Source organism: Saccostrea echinata, unplaced genomic scaffold (genome assembly GCF_033153115.1).
Source record: "Saccostrea echinata isolate AGI-Se365-2 ecotype Australia unplaced genomic scaffold, CSIRO_AGI_Sech_v1 ptg000072l, whole genome shotgun sequence".
In the NCBI taxonomy this organism is placed as follows: domain Eukaryota; kingdom Metazoa; phylum Mollusca; class Bivalvia; order Ostreida; family Ostreidae; genus Saccostrea; species Saccostrea echinata.
Genome location: NW_026889821.1, coordinates 166,032 through 183,723, shown reverse-complemented (window position 1 = coordinate 183,723; position 17,692 = coordinate 166,032). Strand labels below are relative to the sequence as shown.

The following is a 17,692-nucleotide window of genomic DNA, read 5'->3' as shown; positions in this document are numbered from 1 at the left end:
GACAAGGAGTTTATGTATATTTCCAAAGTTATGTGTCTAAAAAAAATCAGATGGGGGTATATACACTAACAATTCGTCATAAGCCTGCGCACAAGAATTCATCTGTCTTTCCCGAGGCACTGATATACCCATCCGACAAATCTGCGGGATGTATGATTCAGGAAATATCATTTGCATGTTGTTGTTTTTTTTCGTTGTGTACATAAATGTTATTCTTTCAAAGAAAAAAAAAGAAAAAAAATCCAAACTAAAAAAAAAAAACCTTAAAAGGGGTGAGGAGGGGATATGCTTTTTCTGAATAAAAAATTGGATATACTGAGGTGTGGGAAACTGACCTTACTGTAACAAAACTGGGAGGGGTTTGCTACCATCCTTTCATGAAAATTTAAAAGTAATAAATTACTTCTAGAAAAAAGTAAGGGTTTAAAGCAAGAAATTAATTCTAGGAAAAAGTCAGGGGAGCACCACCTCCAACGATACTTCCTGTCTATACGTAAAGCATTTTCCTCGGATATTATACAAAGTGATTGCTCCTCAATTTTACTGTACAAAATATTTGTTTTTCTGCAGCATTTATTTTCTCTTGCTGTCGGCATCGTAACACAGTTACCACATAATTACCACATGAAATCAGAATAGATAGCTGAATATGAATTTTTTCTTTAATCTAAAAACTAATTTAGGTTGAGGTAATTGATTTTGAAATATTTATTAATGAAAGCGTCTTATGGCGTACATGTAGCCAGAATGGAAGTGAAGTGTACGCAGAGAGCGGCAGGGGGTGGGGAGGTGAGGGTGTTAGGCTCCAGCTTTCAAAAATCTAAATTTAATTATAATACATTACCAAATTACCATGATTTAACTACACTACAACTAATGTTGGGGGGGTGGGGGTAATCACCCTTTCAAATAACATTTTCAATACTAAAAGGCAAGGTTTGGAAATGAGTGGGGGAGGTGGGGTGCCCCCCCCCCCACCTCCCCCGGTGAAGGCACAGAAGGTTCTGCCTTTTAACAGTTATTTCATTCATTTTCTGGCAAAATAAAAATTATGCCATGTAGTTTTTGTTTACAAAATAAAAAACGTAGTAATATTTATTATCTTAACGCAAAGTTAAATACTTTCATGGAAACTTATTGGACTTGTAGTATCAAAAGCACGTATATATACTAAATGTTAACTTTTAAATCGTATACTAATAGATCATATTATTCAACGATGCGCTTGAATTTTGATTTTTCGAAGATCTTTTTTAAAAAAAAAATCAATGTATTAAAGAACAATTACAAATCAATGAATGACTTGGCAATGGTTTAATAAAGGGTTTCAAATTTTATTATAGAGTCATGATAATTTAAAATTCAAATCAAAACAGTATGACACAAAATAATTCGAAACACGAATATTTGTTGGATGGGAATTATTCTTTTTTTCGGATCTCTCTCCCTCTCTCCTTACTTATTTGTTTGTTTCTTTTTTTTTTTTTGGGGGGGGGGGGGTGATGTGTGCGCACTTGCGTATTTGCATATCTTAGGCAGCTACGCACCTGCAACCTTCGGACGAAACAGAATCGGTCGAAGTAGAATAATCATTTTCATGTACTTTCCTTGATTGGCTCAAATATGTAGAGCCTATTCTTAAATGAAAGATCTAAATCTGGTATATCAACATCTCCATTCCCTAAAATTTCCTTTTTTTTAAGATAATCGAGAGCACTGTGTACATACACTACTTATACTTTATTATTATTACTACTATCAGTTTCTGATGTTGATTGTCTCTTATGACGTCACAAAAGGGGAAGTAACTCTATTGATAAACGTTATTTTTAGCGATTTTAAACAGGTAAATTAAGAAAACAACGAGGTTTAAAATTTTACGAATATTGTGATTCCCTCTTTTTAACTATTATTTACGACATATATCATTTACAAGTGTTTCTATTTCCTATGAATTTGACCTTTAAAGAAATTATTCCTTAAATTGTTTAATCTCATACTATGTATATTAACCAAGCGTTAGCAATAAGAAATCATCAGCAAAGGAAGAAAAGTTTTTTTTTTTTTTTAAAGTCATAATTTCCGTACCCTCAATCTTCCCATCAACATTTTTTTCAGTTACATGTAGTATAAATTGAAGTTTAACTCAGACTTGTAAAGGGACCACAGCGATGTAGAAATTTTAAATTGTTATTTATGTCCGTAAATTAAAAAAAAAATGTGTATTTTCATCATTAATTCACTCAATATAAATTACAGAATGTCTACCTGGATACAGTGGATATAACTGTAGTCAATCATGTCCGTATCCTTTTTATGGAGACGGGTGTCAAGGAAAATGTGATTGTGAAAACAATATGTGTGATGTTTCCACTGGTTGTAGAATTGTTACCAATGGTAAGGCTATCCAAACTGTATTCATTGTATAACACAACAGTGATTTGTAACAATCAAAACCTGACAACTTATTTTATTTTTTTTTTTTGTAACAATCAAAACCCGACACCTTATTAATCTCTTCATATGTTTCGAGCAAGGTAATTTGTTAGACACTAGTATGTAGCTAGGTATTTGACTTTTATATTATTTCATGACAGCACTGAGTTTAGGGAGAGTCTGTTAATGACACACATCTAATCAGTCCAACCAAAATTAATTATGATATATACTTAGGCTTATTGGTATTGCTCTTCAAATGTACCAGATAATAATAAGCAGGGATGTACGCGGCCAATTGAGGACATGAACAGAAATAAATGCATTATAAATCTTTTAGAAATAAATGAATAAATGTTTTAAAAAATATATACGGAATATATCATTTATAAACAATGGTCATAAAAAAAATAGCGATGGGGACTGCATATTTCCAAAACAAGACCCTTTCCATTACGTATTTTCCCATTGAATTATAAATCAATTGAAGTTCCTAATTCCTAAGTCTAGGAAGTTCCTAAGTCTAATTTGGATAGATGAATGTTTTGTTTTCTTTCAAATTTCACTCTTAAGATATAGATTCTCTTCTGATTAAGTGTTCGACTGCAAAGTTTGTTTTAAATATTTAAGAACAATGCAAATGTACGTTGAATAAAACACATGATCAACATACTGAGGACCTCAATAATTAAAATATGGATATGTTTTTGAGGCTATTGCTCTGGGTACAGTTATGATTCAAAATAAGTAGATATACCATTTAAAGTTCATGTCTACCCGTAATTCTATGATCATGATTAGAACTGACGAGGGCCCTGAAATCAAACATGGACCAAAATAAAAAAAATCAACAATTCCTTTTTGAAATAATCTCTCACTGCTGTTTCTTTAATTTCTTTTTTCATTTTCTTCGACATTTATATATTCAGTAATATAAAATAATATTTTCCTGTGACGTCTTTGGAAGACTGTATACGGAACGGAAGTGTTCTATGCAATCCCTTCCCCTTGTGACTAGTTGACTATGGTAGGAAATGCATGAAGTGTACATTTCAATTCATGTCGATAGTGTATATACTTTTCAGCGCAATGGAGATATCACACGGGTGTTCTAAAGCAGACTTTAAATTCCTATGAAAAATATTCATTTTGGTTAATAGAATTGAATTTAATATTTTAAAGGGGCTTGGACACATATTTCTAAACTTTTCAGTATTGTATCATGACTTATATGTTGTTAGAGCATTTCACGTCGAAATATAATATAAGCGTGTTGAGAAACGTCTTTTACATGGAAATTAATAAAAATACGAATTTCGGGACGCATTTGATTGGCATATATCCGTAAAGAATATCGCTGTGATTGATTTCTAAGATTATTCATTAATAAACATAGAAATAATATAAACAATGCAACTTTGTCCAGGCCCCTTTAATATATTTTCAATAAATAAATAAATAAAATGCGTTTTTAAATTTCTGTTTAGGCCCTACAGATGATTGTACATGTATGAATAATACAATAAGATTTGTAAAAATGATGTCAAAAACAACTTTTACACATGTTATTTCATACCTCATAGGGTAAATGATTATTTGCATTTTGTTAAATATTTTTTGCACATGTATACAAAGTATTCGATATTATTAGAAAAAATGCTTTATACTCATGATCAATGTACAGATAAAAAGAAGAAAATTCAAAGAAAAATTGAAAGCAGCCTCAATGCAGCAAGCTTGATAGGTTCTCGGTCAGCACGAATTGTGACTTTTGAATTTTATAAACAAATATTTTATTTTATATTAGATGTATTTGTTTCACAAATCTTATTTGACACGCATTTAAAGGAATGTTTTCATAAAAGAGCTTTGATACCTTAAGTTTTCGTTCTTTTTTGTCAGATAAAATATTTTTTAAAAATCTCGATATTGATATCTTTGTCTTGTATTTAACGATATTTTTCAAAATGAAATGTTGCATACCCAAACATAAGAAATGTGCTTGAATGAAATTCTTAAAATTCCGAACTCTACGACCTTGCTGTTTACTATGTTTAAATGCTGTCGATTGATAAAATGTTGACCTACTTGGTTTTTCAATCGGGGGATAACTGCACATATCTAATATGTAACCTGCAGGGTTGACAGAAATAGAACCCTTTAATCGAGCTGAATGAATGTGGATTGTCAAGTTAATTTGGTTAAAAAAAATACAATATATATCTTTCTTTTTTTTTTTTTACTTGATTCTTTCATACTACATTAGATTAAGAAACATTTATGTGCAATGCAGCAAATGTATGAAAAAAAAAAAATCGTAAAACATCAAGATTCACTCCTGGAATGAAACAAAATTGTGATATATATGCATGTTTTTCTTCTTGTTCACATATGATGACCTGCATTACTGGCTACAGTATTTAAAAAAAAAAAAAAACAGGAACAAAGAACAAAACCAAACCAAAAAAAAAAAAATAATAATATGATTATAAATGGGCAAACAGAAACACATTTTGCAAATTAACAAACAAACTGAACAAAACGAAAAATTAAGTAGAAACAAGACCGAACAGGAAAAGAAGGGACAAAATGTGAAGAAAATTCTTTATCCAAAGTACATGTAGTAAGCCTTCCTCTTGTATCCTTTTGTTCCTCTGATTAATGATAAATGTGACTGAATTTTGTATGCATATAATACATATTTATGTAAAGGAAAATCTGGCAACATTGAAGGCATATATGGTCGGAAAATTTTGACGACAAAAGTCTGCTATATTTGAAATTGTGAAATGGAGCTGATTAATACTACATGTCTTAGAATAAAAAGGATCAAGCATCCAGAATTTTGGACAATGTAAATGAAAAATGCTGATCGTATGGTCTTTCATTTTTTGCACTTTATAATACATAACGATTATAATGTTTCAGTTTGACTTGTAAAAAAGATTTTACATTGAAAAAAAAAAATAAAATTCACTAAAACTTTTTTTGTTTAAATTCATAAACAGATTTTTTTTAGCAGAATAAAACACTCATATACATTGAAGCTGTATCAGAATTCAAGATTTTAATTTAGTTGGACAACGTATTGTAAAAGCTATAATATTATGATTGGAAGTTTAAAACCACAGACATATCAATTATTTCTCTTAGATTGTTCAATAATTTCAACTACATACATATAGATATTTCGATACATGAACATTTCCATATCGTTTTTTTATCAACTTGGGAGTATGTTTAAAAATAAGAGTAAATTAATTCCTTCTTTAAATTTGTAAACTACATATATATATATATATATATATATATATATATATATATATATATATATATATATATATATATATATATATATATATATATATATATATATATATATATATATAAGAACTCCAGGAATTGAGAAGTACAATATATTTTTGACCTTTAAACCAACATATTTAGCTGATTTTTTCTAGTAGTCAAATGACCCAAATATGACTGTTTATCAAGATTGCTTCATTAATTTGCTGTTGTTCTCAAAAATCTAAGAATCAGTTCACATTTTATATGAATCATACAAATGTCTGAAAACTGACATGTTTTAGTCAGATTAAACCTGATAAAATAAGAGTATTTTTTTTTGTACACTTTTATGATATATTTTTATAAGCAGTAATCGCTTTTATTCATACATTTATCATCATAATCAGATACATGTATTTGTTTTCTTGAAACAAAAATGTCTGACATTACTTCCCAGTCATAGCTTTATTGGACCATGAGCGCAAATTCACTGACAAAAATTTAAATATATATGTATCTAACAGTGCTTTAAATTGCACATTTTATGTATTTTACTTTGTAATGAGAGGATATCATATGGGCGTAAAGTTTCTTTTCAAATCTACACTAGCACTGTAATGACAAAGTAACTGCACTGTATATTTGACGTAAGGCATATTCCACATTTAAAGAATTCGAACAATATGATTATGAATGAATTGACAGCCACAAATCATGGCATTTGCCATATAGATACATGTTATTAAGTTAATGAAGACAAATGAAACAATGTAAGTTTCATTGAGCACTAGTATATATTCAATCATAACTATTGCAGTTGAATAATTTGTACCAAAAGCACAGTTTTAAATTCGTCTTAGATTATTTCTAAGTCATTACAAAAGGAATCACCAATGGCGCAAGTATTAATCAACAACAATTTTACGTACCAACATCAAAATATTGTTTAGCATGTTAAAACCCACAACATTCAAGACTTGAGATATAACTTATAGAACTTGTTAACCTTTTCGAATATTTTCTAATTCGTATAATTTTTCGAAAATTTAATTCACATTGTAAGAATGATACAAGTATAACCTTTCGACCCCCCCCCCCCCGAAAAAAATAAAAACGAGCAAACAAACAAGCATAAATAATAATAATAATAATAATAATAATAATAATAATAATGATGCAAGAAAATACATGTAATTCAACATATATACCCACATATGACTTTTCATACGCTTTTTTTTCTATTGAATTATTTTTTCTTGCATCTATATGAAATATTTCAAAAATTTCTTATCACAATTGAGTTCCTTGATTTGCTTAAGATTCAAATGCATAAAAATTCATGAAAATAAAAGTAAGCACTTTCAAAACACTCACGAGGAATAAAAATTCCCATTAACAAAATTTGATATGATTTGTGGAACACAGGAATCAAATCCACACACTGTCAACGTTAAGGGATCATCTATGTCTCCGATAGAGACATCAGAGCAGGCCAAGTTACAGACCACCAATTTAGCATCAGTCTTTCCTGAGGATTGTCGATAAAACTGTAATGCCTGCGAAGGATGCGGGGTTCCAAAAGTAGCGTAGGAATCTGTGTAAATAATGAAGACATCGTAAATCTTCTTCTTTTCAATTGCATACTTAAATGGCAGAGATGCGTCAGCAGAGACTTCACTCGGTGGACTTCTTAAGTCCTTTATCTTTTCAGCTACCACTTCAATATCTTCATCAGGTCTGATAGGCAAAGCAGTTGCTCTGTTGTTCGAAAAAATTATTGCATGACAATTTTGTTCTGTCCTAATTGTCAGAGACAGCATAAAGGCAGCTACGTCCAGTGCTTGTAGAGAAGGAGATCCCACTACAGTTACACTTTCTTCTATCGATTTACTTATATCCAATGCCACCAAAAAGTGTTTATTTGTAGGCTTAATATTTTCGAAAGATAAATACAACCCTTCTTTAAGTGCAGTGCAAATCTGTGGGTAAATTGGCCATTGTAGAGATTTTGATCTGTTTTCACCTTTTTTGTATTGGTTGATTGCTAGCATGTAGGTAAAGGGATGTACCTTTTCTTTTTTGATTAGTTCCTTGTTCTTAAGTTTTTCAAGTGCTAAGTATTCTTCAAAAGATGGCTTCTCCTCTGAAGTGCTTCTTTTAAAGATTTCCAGCTTAGACATTTTCCCTAAATTTCGAATCAGGGCAGTCACTGGCATATGTCTTGCAAGAGCTAACCAAACCTCTCTTTCGTTTAAGAAGCAGGTCGGTATATGTTCCCTCACTAATCTATGCTCCAAGATAAGCCTCTTCACTTGACTGACATCCTTTGTATGTTAGGCGGTTTCTATCGAAGAGAGGAGGTCGCTTATTTTTTTCAGGGTTGACGTCTGATAAAATTCTCGTTTTCTTTGATTCTCCATAAAGGTGGTAGAATCTGCATATTGTTTTCCTTTCACTGCAAGAATCACCAGATACTTCAAGGCTGGATCTTCTTCTTCCTTGACATTGAGATGGGCTAGGCGCATTACGGTTTTATGTCGCCATCCATGTCTTTTGGAGTATTTTGTTATATGAAGTGCAAAAAGTTTTAATTTGGTTTCTGATGTTCCGTAACTATGATACCAATCACAGATTGCTTTCCGATGTGCTCTGCCCCAACCTTTAGACAAAGAATTCTTCTGACTAATTTTTTGACAAAAACTTAAAAATTTGAACAATTGTGTTGGTATTCGTCAAATTGACGGTAGTGCATTATATCCAGCTCTTTTTGTTTGCCTGTCACTCGATCTAGAGCATATAGCTAATACAAAAAGCAATGGGTCTTGTCTGCATGCGCGATACTGGAAATGAAGAAGAAGTTCAACAACCCTCTCACCAAGTCCATCTTGAATTAATCTGCAAAAGTGAATATTTTACATTCATACAATAATACAGAACAGGACTTAAGTTGAAATAGCTTTGACAATATATGGTATATAATATGTAAGAAAGAAAGGTTCATACATGATTTCTTATATTGAATTTTAATGATTTGTATTCTATTTCTGTTTATTCATCGTTTCTAATTAATTAATTGGTTGATTTATCTTCTATTCTTTAGATTATATTTAGAGAAAAACTATATGATAAAGCAAACAAGACAGTAAAAATCATCTACTTACTCAGAAACGAAGGGTATGTCCTCTAACCGTATCTCTCGACTCCTTGTCCTATAATTTCTGCTAGATGAGCCAGTACAAATGAAACTACAAAGCTGTAGTTCAAGGGTCGTCTTATATACGTAACCACCATCTGGATTTAAAATTTGATAGGGTGAAATTTTAATTTCTTGATTCTCAAAATCCGTTGGATCGGCTTCCAGTCCATGAAATTCGACTTCCATATCATCGAGATCACGAGTCGCCATTTTTTTGGCTGGAAAATCCCTAAGCGTACTTTCGATTTGATTTTTGAAAGGTTTACCTAAACTACCTTAACTATGAAACGCATGGAGAGAAAAAAAATGAAAAAATAAAATCCAATTGAAAAAAGACTAAAATTGTGTTAAAAAATCAAAATAATCATAGATGTAATTTAATAATAAAAAAGGACAAAATTATGTAAATAAAAACAAATGAAGCTAAACAAAATAAAGAAATAAAAAATGCACACAAATCAAATAAAACAAAGGAAAACAATGATTAAAAATACAGTAGCTTTATGGTGTCCATTAACCTACAATATCACGTACTCAGATTTTTTGGTTCTGCCTCGAGCTAAAATGATACTCTGTCATCGGGAATCAAACGTCAGAGATAATTTTTTGAGTAGAAAAATTTAGATGGAAACATGGCGGATAAAATAAAGATATCTCATTAGAATTTAAGGAATTTAAACAAATTAACCATCAGATATAACTTATTTTTTTAGATATGATATCTTTAGCTGTCAACTATCGTTTGGCAAACAAAAAATTCATACATTTTAGTTTTAAAACATTTTTGTATATCTTCATATGGAAATCTTCTTCTAAAGGAGATCAATAAAGTCTGAAAATGGCCACAATCACCCAGCCCTCTTAAAGAAAAAACTAAGGCCAACATTTCTTTTGTTTGTTTTGTTAAACGACAGATACATTCTGTATACGTTATTACCGGCCCAGCAATTAAATTAAGATTAGCCACCCTGTGACGATACATATTGTAGTTTTGTACATATTGTCTTCGACGACGATATGTAGCTACCCTCACTGCACATATTGTCGTTCATCGGTACATATTGTCGCCGGCGTCAATATGTACCGAGACTAGCCTTATTTTCCTCCTGCATAATGGAAGACAAAATGTACAGTCAAACACAAGCAAATAGTATCGTCGGCGACAATATGTACAGTCAAGGTCGGCATATATTGTCGTCGATATATATATTATTGTTTTGACGAATATTTACATGAGAAAAAAAAGGGACATTGACAAACACACACAGACGCACGGAGGGAGACAGACAGCATTACTTGCAATACTAGAAAACTTTTTGGTCAGAAAATTGTGTCCAGGATTGAAGTACATCAAAATGATATGTCAATATACCGTAATTTTTTAGATACCTGATAAATCAGCCTATTCTTTTTTCTTGCAATATATACTTAGGGACATTGGATACATGCATTAGTTGTTGTTTTATTTTTGTTTGTTTGTTTGTTTGTTTGTTTGTTTTTTTTTTTGTTTTTTTTTTGTTTTTTTTTTTGTTTTTTTTTTGCTCATTAGTAATCACATTTTCAGCTTTTTCTCAAGAACTACTGGGTCAATTTCAACCAAACTTACCACGAAGCATACATGGATAAAGTGGATTCAAGTTTGTTCAAATGAAGGGTTGTGTCCTATTTCAAGGGAAGTACATGTAGTAAAGAATTACTGAAAATTTATTGACATCTTTTAAAAATCTTCTCAAGAACCACTGTGTAAGAAAAGATAAAACTTATGTGAAAATTTCAGTGTAGGTTCAGTTTTATTCAGATCATGTCACTCAAGGGAAGGTGTGGCTATAAAAGGTTTTTCATAGAATATTTAGAAAAAAATCTTTCATTTTTTCCCCCAAGAAGTACTGGGTCAGTAGAGATATACTTATGTAAAAATTATCGATACAGAGGGTACGCTCAATTCTGAAGTGTTGGCACGAAAAAGATCCTTCACTGCAATGATCCTGAGTGTCAAGTATAGGTCTGAATTTGCAGCCCTCCACCGGCAAGTGGTGACGCCTACATACGAATGAAAAATTCTCGAGATGGACATTATAATAACAAACAAACAAACAAAAACAAAAGCAATTTTGTTCAAACATGAGCCCATTAGGATGGGGCCACAATGGGTGATTAAAGTTTTACATAGGAATATATACACATTATATATCTATCTATCTATATATATATATATATATATATATATATATATATATATATATATATATATATATATATATATATATATATATATATATATATATATATATATATATATATATATATATATATATATATATATATATATATATATATATATATATATATATATATATATATATATATACATGTATATATATAATATAAATTAAGTGTATATGACCATTTTTGAAATTTTTGATTTCTCTGACCACATTTATATGAAACATTGCCGTGAATTGTAATGCGACATGTTCTGATGGACGACAATATACGCAGTGAGGGAAGGTGAACATTGTTGCAGGCGACAATATGAACATGACGACAAAATATACCGTCACAATCACGCTGCATGAATAGCATACGAGACACGTCATTGTGATTCAATTACCAATAACATTTACAAAAATACCAAAAAACAACAAAGAAATCTTTGGGCAACAATATCTGCGGGGCGACAATATGTACAGTGGGGGTGGGGTACATAATGTCGCCAGCGACAATATGTACATGTGTATTGTCGCCAACGACAATATGTACAAAACGACAATTTGTACCGTCACACCCCCTTTTCAAAGATGTGTTCAGTAAACAGATGAAGAGTGACGTTGATTTACACCGATAAGAAAAACATTTAATTTCAATTCATCTTGGCAAATTCTGGCAATTTGTTAGCCGTTATTGAAACCCAAAAAATATTTATGTCTGTTACAGTATTTCTACAGAAATATTACGGGTTGTTTCAGTCCATGAAAGGCTAGGTTATACTGTGCTTAGAAATACGTGAAGCTTTCTTATCCTCTACTGTATCTACATGTAATTATCGTTTATTATCCTATTGGATTTCCAATGTCAGTCACATATTATTGGAAAATTATCAAATTGGCCATACTTCTTGCCCAATAAGACACACCAGAAATGTATGTATTTGATCTTCCTCTTTTAAATCTGATTTTCCCCGTTTTTCTTTCTTTTTTTTTTTTTAATAATATGGTATCTCTTTTTTTACACTGTAAAGAAAGATATACTTTAAAATTGAAAATTGAAGTATGGGATATAGGTATTGTTGATTTATCACAATAGAAGACTAAGATGTTTTCTAACTTTTGAAAAAAAAAAAAATGCCGTTTACATAATGTTTCAAAACTTTTACTCTTTATATTACGTCTTATTTCATTTGTTTCGTTGTAAGTCATGATTAACTAGACTGGTTCTTTTAACATTAAACGCATAGAATGATCATGTAAAAACCAAATATATTAAAACCGTTATTAAACAAGATTCCTGCTTTTTTCCGTCGAAGAATTGCAAATAAATGAATAAAGGTAGCAACAGAAATATACTTTATTCGAAAACATACAAATTTATCATAATTTACAGAAATGCACTTCACTATATTGTGTTTTGAATGTTTGCTTTATCCATCTAGTTTAAATGGTATGTAAATATAGATTTAATGAATAGATATTTTAGCTACTGGATAAAGCGAATTTGAGATCACTCAGTAATAAGTGCTTTTAAAAATCTCATTGTTTTAATTAAATAAGCATTTTAACTATTGGATAAAGCAAATATGGGATTACAAAATTATAGGTTGCTTTTTAAAATCTCATTTGTTTTTTTTTTTTTTTTTTTCCTAATCTCAAAAGTTAGGAAAGAACATATTCAATAAAAAAAAAAAAAAACACATTATTTTAGCATTTTTTAAAGAAAAATGCGTTGCCTTATTGACATGCTAAACGTAAGATAAAACTTTTTTTTTTTTTAAATAAATGACACGAGCTATGTCTTTTAAAATATATGTGACAAATAATGAGGAGATTTAAATCATACAATCAAAAAAAATTCTTGAATTCAAACATTCGGAATAAAAAAAAAAACAACTTATTTGTATCCTGCATTTTCATGCATTTTGTACACGGTAGTTCGCCTAGTTTCTGTTATATGTTTTGGCAATTATGCCCATGTGCATGTGTATTATAACATTAAATATTTAAGATATCATTTGAAGAAAAAGCATGCATTTGTTCATCCCTGCCTTATACACATGGTCGATTGGAACTTTGCTAGCAACGAAAAATGGCTACATATCATGACTTTATACGGGGAGGATATAAACAATTGAAATTGATCACGAGTAATATTTCAGTAGGGAACTTCATGTATTACTTTTTGACCATACAATTTCCCCATTTTGATTTTTTTTTTCACAAAAAGGAAGTATAACCATTTGAATATTGAGGCAAGGGATTATTTCATAACTACAATAGTGGATAAAGCAAGAAATAAAATGTTGTTGTATGCAACAGATAATGAATGAAATAATAGTTATCAAGATTTTCTAGACATGTATAATATGCTGTATGTACAAGTTGGATTTTCTATCACAGAGGCTCATTGAAATGTCACATTTTTAATTGATTAAAGAACAGCACACCTCTATTTAAGAAATAAAGAAAGAAACAAATACTTACAAAAAAAAAAAAAAAAAAAAAAAAAAAAACACTATTACATCATTCAAATCTTATCAAATGACATAAAAATACTGTATTCCTTAAAAGAAGAGGACAAATGCTTTATAAAAAAAGATATTGCTCGGGAAGTTTTATTAAATATCATATCCATGCAGCTTGCCTCTTGAAATCCAAGACTAAAAGAGATAGGGTACACAGTATAAAAGTTTGATATATACTCAAGATATCTCAACCCAGAGGCGAGATACATAATACCCAACCACAAGTGATTTTTCGATGAATTCCTAGCTTACGACTGGTTTACGTCTGTCACGTGAATAGGGTGTAATACTTATACATGGTCACTTAAAAATCAATACATGGTTAATAAGGAGTAATCAATCTTTTGAAACAGTTTCAGTTGACCTTGTTAAGTGACAATGTCTGATTACAATTAAATGCTTAGCTAACATCAGTAACGAGCACACATTATGAAACTCTTCTTTTTTTTCCTTTACTTAACTTCTTCAAAGTCTGTACGTTAAATTACTGTACGGAACACTCACAAAGCAATATTACAAAGCACGTATTGTCATAATAGGCACCTTACACTGGCGATGAAACAATACTAGGGAGAAACAATTTTACAAACCATGGAGATCGGACTATATTGTTAAGGATAGGGTAAATTTCTTACATAGTTTTGTATACGTAGTGACCAGGTACGGGATTATATCTAGTTAATAAATTGTATACATGCACCTGGCGAGGCGTACATGTAACTATTAATTCCTCACTGTACTTCAGTCCTACCCTTATATGACATGGCTTGTACACACCTGAAGCTGCACTTTTTCAGGCCTAAAGCATATTTATATAACTTAATATTGACTTGCAGGTCTTGGAAATTCTAAGAATCTTCGCTTTAAATGACAATGTTAAAATGGGATCCACTAATTTTGCTATACCATTCGCGTTCATGGCGGAACTTGCAGTTTATGCTAAAGCATTTCCCATGATGTTCTTGGGAAGAACGTTTGAAGAAACATATAAAACATGCATATTCTATCATTGCCCCATACCCAAGTCCTCCTTCTTTAATCTTTACCCATGACTTAATAAAAAATTGCCTCTATGGATAATTTAATTCACAGTCGTTCTTGAGAAGAGGGTTTAAAAATCAATAGAGTTTGGTACCTCATTGGCGTCCTTACTACCAATTGCAAAATGATTTGGACAAAATTGAATGTGCACTATCTGAAAATATTTGCATATCTTCAAGACTTTTCATGTCTTAGTTCTCATTGAAAGGATTCTTCATGATGTTTTTTTTTTTTTTTTTTTTTTTTTTTTTTTTTTTTTTTTTTTTTTTGTATTACCATGTTAAACTTTAATCCCTTATTTTCACCTAACACATGGAACAAAATTTGTTTTTGTTAAAAAAAAATGAATCTATGTCATCTTGGAAGGCTTATATTTTAAAATGAAAGCAGTAATTATTTTCATATTTTAATACAATGTTTCAATCGATATCTTCCTTTGTTGAACGTCAATCCTCTGATTTGGAATGGTCTTATCAATTGGTGCCACAGTTGAATAGACATACGTCTACATCTTAAATGGAAACCCTTTAGATAACTTTCATCTTGTTTGGCAAGGTGGTTCATAGGATGATTATCATGTTTAATTTCAGAGACAATCCTATTTTAATATCAACTTTCATCAGAGCATATTTCTTTAATTAAACAAACATTAATCCCCTTAAATGAAGCAGGTCTTTGGTAACTATGGTAGAATTTGTTCTAAAATGAAAATTAAAAATTTGAAAAGGAGCAGATAAAGACAGAAGACAGTTGAGAGTGATCAAGAAAGTTTACCTGAATTCTTTGTTCATTTTGTGAAAGCAAGGTTGGAAATTATTTGAATTTTAACAGGATAATATTTACCTAATGCGTTTAATATTTCAGAGATTTTTATATGTTGAATATCTATAAGTTTACAAAATTAAGTGACAATGTTGTGTCCTGCACATATGTAAAGTAACTTCAAGAGTTTACACTGTCGCTTGTTTGTTTGTGTTCATTATCAAAAATTGATTTCAAGATTGAGAATAGAAAGTAGCTTAAATTAAAAAGTAAGATTATGACAATATTTGAAATGAACTCCATATTAAAAAAGCAGTGGGTTCCATTTAAATTTCCCCCACTATAAGTCCTTTAAGCAGACAATATTCCTTGTTAACTGATTATGTCTCTGTAATTAGATTGAGGTTTGCCTGCTTTCTTGAATTTTCTATGTCTCTTGCAAAGGAACACTTGCTATTTAGGCGTAGATGTTCAAAAATGGCATCATCTCCCAACTTCCAGCCATCCTTCTTACAACCACAATGAAAACACGCCGTTGAGGATTCATAACCTAAGAAGAGAAGCAGAGAAGCAAAATAGATGACTTATCTTAAATTTCCAATGCAAAAAATACATTCTATGAATACAGTCTAATATGTTTGATAGTATGTGTTGATGTCATAATGTTTACAAAGCAAACATTACCTGCATAGAAAAAGCCGGCACTAGCCAAGTTGTCAACTATTTCCTGTGGTGAGAACCCAGAAAAGGAGAATTGTCTGATACTTTTGCTTGTATAATCAATGAATACAGGCCTTTCTTCTTCAGGAGTAAAAATCTTATCGTGGGTACTTGGAACGTATGGAGTATCTAATTTAAAATGAGAAGAAAACGTTGAACTTCGATAATATGGAAGATTTTTTTTACCCTCTGTAAAGCAGTATATTAAAAATAATCAAAAAGACATTAATGAGCAAACCTTCTATAAAGAATATCAGTTAGGTAATTAAATTATTATTACGGTTTTTAACTTGAGGACAATTTCTATGCAAGATCCATATAATTTCAATGGTGAAATTATACTTACCTTTTTGTCCTGTTTTTGAAAAAAAGCCTCTGTGTAGTGGGTCATGGGGAGTAATTTTTTCTTGACTTAAACCTGAAATTATCATTTCAGAATTTTTATTTTCAGGAAATAACTTTTTTTTTTCTTTTAAAATACTGCAATATGTTAGTATGTGTGTGGTTTTTTTTTTTTTTTTTTTTTTTTTTTTTTTTGTTTCAAGGAAATTATTCTTGAATTATATCATCTTCATGTCATCATGATTGATATTGTATTTTTTTATCTGCAGCAATGATTATGTGATAATGCATTGATTATCTGCAAATTTGTTTATGACCGTATCAATCAACTGCTTAAAGTATACGAGATAGATGATAAATGTTGGAAAATGGCTGAAAGTACTTTTAAATGTATCTCCCTTTTCAAGTAGGATATCTTCCACTTCAGAATCATTACTCTTGTAGCCTAAAAGCAAAATAATTTTAGGAATATTAGCGAAAATATTCTTTGAAAGCAAATAATGTTGCAAATTATGATCACAAAAGTGGACATTTTTAGAAATCTCTAAAATGCAATTTTTTGGGGTGGGGGGTGGGTGGGGGGGGGGGGGGTTCTGGGCAGATATTCTTATCTTAATAACCTATACAAAATTATCTATGAATTAAAAAACATGTCATTTGGTATAATAAAATGGGAGGACAATTAACAATTGGAAATCATGCTCAAAAGTCCAATTGTGAGCAGGACAAACATGGAAATCTGAAAACAAGTAAACTCAGGTGCCATGGAAGAATGAATATCACATAAGTGGACAAACCTGTCATGTGCTGTTTGTCAGGATCTGGTAGACAAAAACACTTTAACTTAGACGAAAGAGAAAGTTATTTAAAAATGGGGAAAAAAGATAAAAGAAAATCCTGTTGTTATTTTTAAGCTCAATACTCTTTGGTCACATTGATCAAAAGAGACAACAGTCTCTTCCAAATCCGTTTCACAATTCTGAAACTCGTCCGCGTGGCGCAGTGATTAGAGAATCTGCTCTAGAGTCGCGAAGTAAGGAGTTGATCCTTACGTCGCCGGTTCGAATCCAACTGTGGGACACGGAGATTAGTCCTTCGGATGAGACCGTATAAACCGAGGTCCCGTGTCGCAGTAGGTGCTGGCACGAAAAAGATCCCTCACTGCTCGATGG

At 30.9% G+C, this 17,692-nt stretch overlaps 1 long non-coding RNA gene across 1 annotated transcript; it reads right to left on the bottom strand.

The window, feature by feature from the left end:
* Positions 1-15,864: 15,864 nt before the first annotated feature.
* Positions 15,865-16,596, bottom strand: LOC133176208 (uncharacterized). The gene is made up of 3 exons (XR_009719404.1): positions 16,525-16,596; positions 16,143-16,307; positions 15,865-16,008 (listed from the first exon to the last, which is right to left on the bottom strand). It is a non-coding gene; the product is annotated as an uncharacterized LOC133176208 (long non-coding RNA).
* Between the last annotated feature and the right edge of the window lie 1,096 nt (positions 16,597-17,692).